Source organism: Oratosquilla oratoria, chromosome 16 (assembly GCF_046742065.1).
Source record: "Oratosquilla oratoria isolate Oo_2021 chromosome 16, ASM4674206v1, whole genome shotgun sequence".
In the NCBI taxonomy this organism is placed as follows: domain Eukaryota; kingdom Metazoa; phylum Arthropoda; class Malacostraca; order Stomatopoda; family Squillidae; genus Oratosquilla; species Oratosquilla oratoria.
In genome coordinates, this window is record NC_134792.1 from 64,812,735 (window position 1) to 64,820,234 (window position 7,500).

Consider the following 7,500-nt stretch of genomic DNA (forward strand, 5'->3'; position numbering starts at 1 on the left):
TCATCTCCCCCTACCCCCTCACTTCCCCCCTCACTTCCCCCCTCACCTTCACCTCCCCATCCCCCTCACCTCCCCCATCACCCTCATCTCCCCTACCCCATCCCCCTCATCTCCCCTACCCCCTCACCTCTTCAACCCCTCCCCTCCCCTTCCCTCCTTAACTCTCCCGCCCCTCCCTTTCCCCTCCCTTCCCCCTCCCCTCAACTCTCCGCTCCCCCTCCCCTCCCCTCTCTCCCCCCTCCCCTCCCCCTCCCCTCTCCTCCCCCTCCCCTCCCCTCCCCTCCCCGTCCCCTCCCCCTCCCCCTCATCCCTCCTATCCCCTCCCCTCTCCCTCCCCCCTCAACCCTCACCTCCCCCCTCCCCCTCACCTCTCCCCTCACCCTCACCTCCTCGCCCTCACCTCCCCCCTCCCCCCATGATGGACGACGCAAACTTCGGCCGTCCGTCCTAATGAAAGAAATATTCATTCGTAGATCACTTCCGATGAGGGCGGGTTTTGCGTTGGAGGGGGGGGACCCGAGAAGAGGAGGAGGAGGAGGAGGAGGAAGAGGAGGAGACGCTCAACCCTCGTGGACCTCGTCTCATTTGATCTTCAGAGGGGGCTTCACGGAGATGGACATCGAGAGAGAGAGAGAAAGAGCGAGAGATAGAGATAGAGATAGATGGAGAGATAGAGAGGTAGAGAAAGAGATAAAGATAGAGACAGAGAGTGAGAGAGAGAGAAACAGAGAGACAGATATATATATATATATATATATATATATACATATATATATAATATATATATATATATATATATATATATATATATATATATATATATACATATATACATATATATATATATATATATATATATATATAGAGAGAGAGAGAGAGAGAGAGAGAGAGAGAGAGAGAGAGAGAGAGAGAGTAAGGTGGGGGTGGTCTTTATGTTAATATGAAGTATCGCCCGTCTTCGTTGGGTAAGTGGAACCGTCCGCCTTCCATGATCCAGGGCGAAGTCCGTCAAGGGGTAAGTCAGTATGGTGAGGTTGACCGATGAAGCCCTGGAGAGAGGTTTCCGTTTCTTCCTCTTCTTCCGCTTCCTCTTCCTCTTGTTCCTTTTATTCTTCCTCTCCCTCTTATTCCTTTTATTCTTGTTCTTCCTCTTCTTCCTCTTTCTCTCCCTCTTCCTTTTATTTTTGTTCTTCCTCTTCTTCCTCTTTCTCTCCCTCTTCCTTTTATTTTTGTTCTTCCTCTTCTTTTGCTTTCTCTCCTTCTTCCTTTTCTTCTTCTTCTTCCTCTTATTCCTTTTATTCTTGTTCTCCCTCCTCTTCCTCTTCCTCTCCCTCTTCCTTTTATTTTTGTTCTTTTCCTCTTCCTTTTATTTTTGTTCTTCCTCTTCTTCCTCTTCCTCTCCCTCTTCCTTTTATTCTTCTTCTTCCTCTTATTCCTTTTATTCTTCTTCTTCCTCCTCTTCATACTCCTTCCTCTTCTTACTTTTTTGCTATTCTTCCTCTTCTTAATCCTTCCTCTTCTTTCTTTTATTCTTACTCTGTCTCCTCTCCTTGCTCCTTCCTCTTTTTCTTCATGCCCTCGTACCTCTCTTCCTTCTCCTCCTCCTCCTCCTCCCCCTCTCCCTCCTCCTCCTCCTCCTCCTCCTCCTCTTTTAGAAGAAGATTGTCGCTGGGTTGATTGGGGTTAGGCTTAACAGACTTCGAGCCCAATTTTAATCTCTCTGCTACGTTGTCTGCTCACAATCTTCCGAAGTAGATTACTTAAGTTATATTCTCTTACTGTCATTTTCACCCCCAAAGTGCCAGAGAAAGAGAGAGAGAGAGAGAGAGAGAGAGAGAGGGAGAGGGAGGGAGGGAGGGAGGGAGGGAGAGAGAGAGAGAGAGAGAGAGAGAGAGAGAGAGAGAGAGAGGGAGGGAGGGAGGGAGGGAGGGAGGGAGAGGGAGGGAGGGAGGGAGAGGGAGAGAGGGAGGGAGGGGGGGAGGGGGGAATCTGCCCGTGCCGATCAAGCTATCCTCCTCCACCTCCTCTTCCTCCACCTCCTCTTCTTCTTCCTCATCCTCTTCTTCCTCGTCTTCGTCTTCTCCATCGTCTTCTTCCTACCGTTCTTCTTCTTCCTTTCCTTCTTCTCTCTCTTCTTTCTCCTCTTCTTCTTCTTCCTCCTCTTTCTCCTCTTCTTCTTCTTCCTCCTGTTCTTCTTCTTCCTTTCCTTCTTCTTCCTCCTCTTTCTGCTCTTCTTTCTCTTCTTCTTTCTTTTGTTTCTCCTCTTCTCCTCTTCTTTCTTCTCTTCTTCATCCTCGTCTCCTTTACCTCTTCCTCCTCCCCTCCTCTTTTTTCTCCTCTTTCTCCTCCTCTTCTTTCTTCCCTTCCTTTTCCTCTTCCTCCTCCTCTTCCTCTTCTTCCTTCTCCTCCTCCTCCTCCTTTTTTCTCCTCCTCTTCTTTTTTCCTCTTCTTCCTTTCTCCTATTCCTCCTCCTCTTTCTCTTCCTTCTCTTCCTCCTCTTCCTCCTCCTCCTCCTGGCGCACCTTGGCCCTGTGCCGTGGTGGTATTATAGGCTTCGGCCGGAGCCCTTGTCCACCAGTAGCTACTAGGCACCGGTTCGATCCCAACGACCTCAGGTCACTACGACTTGTGCTTGTTGTCCAAACACAAGGGGCAAAGGTTGGAACGCAACTAAACCCCCATTGGCACGAGCCCCACATATTTACTAGTTTATGTATATATCTATTAGTGTATGAACTTGTTAATTTATTTATATTTGTATTTGTTTAACTTTAACTCGTTAGATTAATTATTTGTAGATTTATTTACATTTTCATTTATTGATTATCTATGATTGTTTTTTATCTTAACTTTTATTCGTTGAATTACTGAATTATCTACATATTCTTGTGGCTAGAATAGAGTCTGACAACGAGTAGGTTTCGATCCTATAGAGGGTAAAAAAGAAAATGATGATGATGATAATGATGACGTCCACGTTTTCATTTGTGGAGGACGGGAACAAAGACTGTTAACGTTTGGAAGACCCTCTAGAGAGAGAGAGAGAGAGAGAGAGAGCTGCTCTCTCTCTCTCTCTTTCTCTCTCGACGAGCGAATTAAAGGCGATAGGTATCCATATCTTTGTTGTCGACGTCGTCATAGTCGTATACGTTGTCGTCATCGACTCCGTTTTCTTTAGTAATCGACATCACTGATTGTAGTTTTATTTAAGGGGCTATCACACTAGGCTTCCATATCCTTCACTAGCGCCGACAGTTGAGAATTCGTTTCAGTAAAACGAATTCGGTTACAATATCTTATTTTTCAAAATTTCAAATATCAAATTATCGTTCCATCATATATAGCAAAGCTGGATGATGAACTAAGAGATTGTATACCTATACGAATGTTAGACATACTGTTGAACTGTCCTTAGAGACGTCTAAATTTCTGTAAACGAGGTCATATTCTAGTAATTCAAATGGAGGTTGGAGGTAGGGTGTCGAAGGAAAAATTCACCAGTGTGATAGTTAACTCCCATTACTGGTTAGTATGTATGCATGTGTGTATGTTTGTGTGTGTGTGTGTGTGTGTGTGTGTGTGTGTGTGTGTGTGTGTGTGTGTGTGTGTGTCTGTGTGTGTGTGTGCGTGTGCGTGTGCGTGTTTGCAGAAAAACCACTGGGCAATAAGAAACTTAGTCCGAACGCTTTTGTCTATTTAAGACATTATCAAGGAATACAAAGTGACAGAGACAGAGGTGCATATATATACATAAATTAGTAGGGAATATGGTAAGGACACACAATATGCTTCATAACCAGGTGGAGAAGTGGTTATGAAGCATCTTGTGTGTCCTTACCATGTTCCCTACTACTTTATGTATATATATTCACTTATATCTCTGTCACTTTGTATTCCTTGATAATGTCTTAAACAGACAAAACGGACTAAGTTTCTTATTTCCCAGTGTTTTTTCTGCATATTATTTTTGCGTGTGCCTTGTGAATTACTGCAATATATATATATATATATATATATATATATATACATATATATATATATATATATATATATATATTTTTGTGTGTGTGTGTGTGTGTGTGTGTGTGTGTGTGTGTGTGTGTGTGTGTGTGTGTGTGTGTGTGTGTGTGTGTGTGTGTGTATAATTCTATTATCCAGTAATTTATTAACCAACAGAGTATGTCCCATGAGAGATCATATTTGATATATTTTCTCTTTTATAAGGAAAAAGAAGCCTTTTGATAAGCAGTGTATTTTTCGCACACTGGGTCAATATATTATCAGAGTTTCTCGATAACCCAATTTTTTTCCTCCAGCATACTCTGAAGTCATTATGTGTCTCAAGAAGCACTTGAAACAAACATAAATGAATAAAAAACTATTGTTTATGGAGTCCAGTAGCTTTTTCTCAGAAACGATAAGTCAAGATATGTGCTTCATCTGAACCTCAAGGGCTATTTTTCCTCCGACATCCTACCTCCAACCTCCATTTTAATAATTAGAATACAACTTCATTTACAGAAATCTAGATTTCTCTAAGAACATTTCGATAGTATGTTTAACGTTCGTATAGGTTAACAATATCTTTGTTCATCAGTCAGCTTTGCCATATATGACGGAAAGATGATTGGATATTTGGAGATTTGAAAAATGAAATTTTGTAACCGAAGTCGTTCTTACTCAAGTGAACTCAAACGTGTCGGATCTGATGAAGGCCGAGTAAGTCCAGTGTGGTAATCTCGTCAAATAGAACGGCCTTCCGTCCTTCCGTCTGTCCTGCCGCTGCGCGCGCGCGTACACACACACACACACACACATACACACACACACACACACACACACACACACACACACACACACACACACCACCAACAACAACAACAACAGCAACAACAACAACAAAAAAGACGAGGGCAGACCTAGTTGACTTCCCGTCGAGACGTCCACCTGCCGTAATAGACTCCGGTGTCGAAAGGGGGTTATCACACTAGGCTACTTTTCCTCCAACCACCGAATGATCGGTGTGTAGAGTTGTGGATATTCTCTACATCATAGGTATTTGGGCTAAAGAGTTATCGAAAGACAGGTTGGTGTCTTTTCTTTACTTAGTTTAAACTTCGTCTGTACAAAAAATGGTTGCAACCTCCGGGGGAGACTCGGGGGGGGGGGTGCCAGAAAGGTTATTTACACATTGGCAGTTGCCATCGATCAAATATAAGAAAAAGAAAACGTTGAGACGGTTGCTTGAAGATCCAAAGCGTGACGGCGACACATTGTCGGCTTCTTTGTACTCCGGAAGTTTTCCGGGTGTCTGACCCGGGATGCAGCGAGGCCTCTTGCTCCGTGTTAGCGACTTCTTTAGATGTTGGGAAAAACACGTGGTCCGGCTGTTAGAATGCCCGGATGCTGTTGGACCTTGGGTCCTCTCTGGTCCCTTTAGGTGTCATAAACAGCCCCTTGTGAGCATCCGTGCCAAGGAAAGCTGTCTTGAGAGTTTGGCATAAGGACGTTGAAGTACTGGTTGCACTACATGCGTGCGTGCACGTGGGCATCGAAAGAGACGATAACAGGTGGAACCGTCCACCTCCGGAACTTTTTTCGCCGTAAAATCTCTCCAGGAAACTATTTTGATGAAGGAATTCTTTTCCTCCAGTATATCAGATTCCTTCCCGAAAGCTGCGGTCTGAACAGTCGGAGGAAAAAAATGACCAATGTGATAACGCCTGAAGAAAGGAGGAAAGATGAGGCCCGTCGGTGAGGCCAAAGGTGAGGCCAAAGGAATGGCCCATCTAATTGAGATTTCTCTCTGCGGCTTGCGGTCGCCTTGCGGTCGCCGCCGCCGATTGGAGCCAAGAATCCGCTTCGTGGGTCTAAAGGCGTTATCACACTAGGCTATTTTTCCTCCGACTGTTGCAGCAGACTTGGAACCCATAATTTTCGAGGAGGAATCTGATATGCTGAAGGAAAATATTTTTCCTCCAGCATATTAGTTGACATTCTATGTAAATTGTTGAGAAAATAAGATAGTTTGCCATAATGATTTTACGGCGGAAAAAGTGTTGGAGGTGGGCGATGCCGCTGAGCAATTGGAGACTGGAGGAAAAATAGCCCAGTGTGATAACACCATTTTTATCTCCATTGCCTCCTAAACACACTTCCTGGGCGCGTTCCTCGGTGCGTTCCTAGGTGCATTTCTCGGTGTCCTGACTGACACATGTAGAGTCAGGACACCGAGGAACGCATATAAGAACGCACCGAGGAACGCACCCAGCTCTGTTGGTAAGAATGAAACACGGTTTAAGTATTATACAATTAAAAGATACCCCATAATCCGTTTTCTTTAAACTTGCCTGCTACCGTGCCACTTGGCACGGAAGGCGTTAATCGAGGATGGCACTAACCTCTTCGCTCCTGAGTGTGTGCCACGGAGACGAATGAAATCGCCTGGCGGCAGAAGGAATGAGAGAGTGACAGTGCCACACGGAAGGGAAGGGATGAACACGCTCCATCCTCCTCCACCTCTTCCTCTTCCTCCTCCTTTTCCTCTTCCTCTTCCTCCTCCTCCTCTTCCTACTACTACTCCTCTTCCTCTTCTTCCTCCTCTCTCTCCTCCTCTTCCTCTTCTTCCTCCTCTTTCTCCTCTTCCTCCTTCTCTTTCTCTTTCTCCTCCTGCTTTTCCTCCTTTTCCTCTTTTTCCTCCTCCTTCCTCCTCCTCTTTCTCTTCCTCCACCTCCTTCTCTTCCGCCTTCTCTTCCGCCTCCTCCTCCTCCTCCTCCTCCTCCGCCTTCTCCTCCTCCTCCTCCCTCCTCCTCCAGCCTCCTCCTCCTCCTCCGCCTCCTCCTCCTCCGCCTCCTCCTCCGCCTCTCTTCCTCCTCCTCCCCCTCTTCCTCCTCTTCCTCCTCTTCTTCTTCCTCTTCCACTTCCTCCTCTTCTTCCGCTTCCTCCTCCTCCTCCTCCTCCTCCTCTTCCTCTTTCTCCACTCTGGCTTCGTGTGGGCCAGCTGGCCCTTGGTTCTTTCGTCACTTCCTGATACTTAAGGCAGTGAGGCGTTCACGGCAGGAGGAACTTAGCGCGGCCGTGACCACCACACGTCCACAGTGTATCCATAGGGCGAGTGAAGGAGCGAATTAATGAGGAGCTTGAATTGACGGCTGGGCAGAGCTCAGTCTCTCTGTCTGTCTGTCTTTTAGTATCCCTCCAAACTGCGTTGTTTGAATTTTATACACACGCACACACACACACACACACACACACACACACACACACACACACACACACACACACACACACACACACAAAGGCACACACCACACACACACCACACACACACATATACACAAAAGCACACACGCATACAAAAGCTTGCATGCACACACACGCACACGCAAAAGCATGCACGCACACACACACACACATATATATATATATATATATATATATATATATATATATATATATGATTGTGTCTGTATATGTGTACTGTTTATAAATAGTAATACT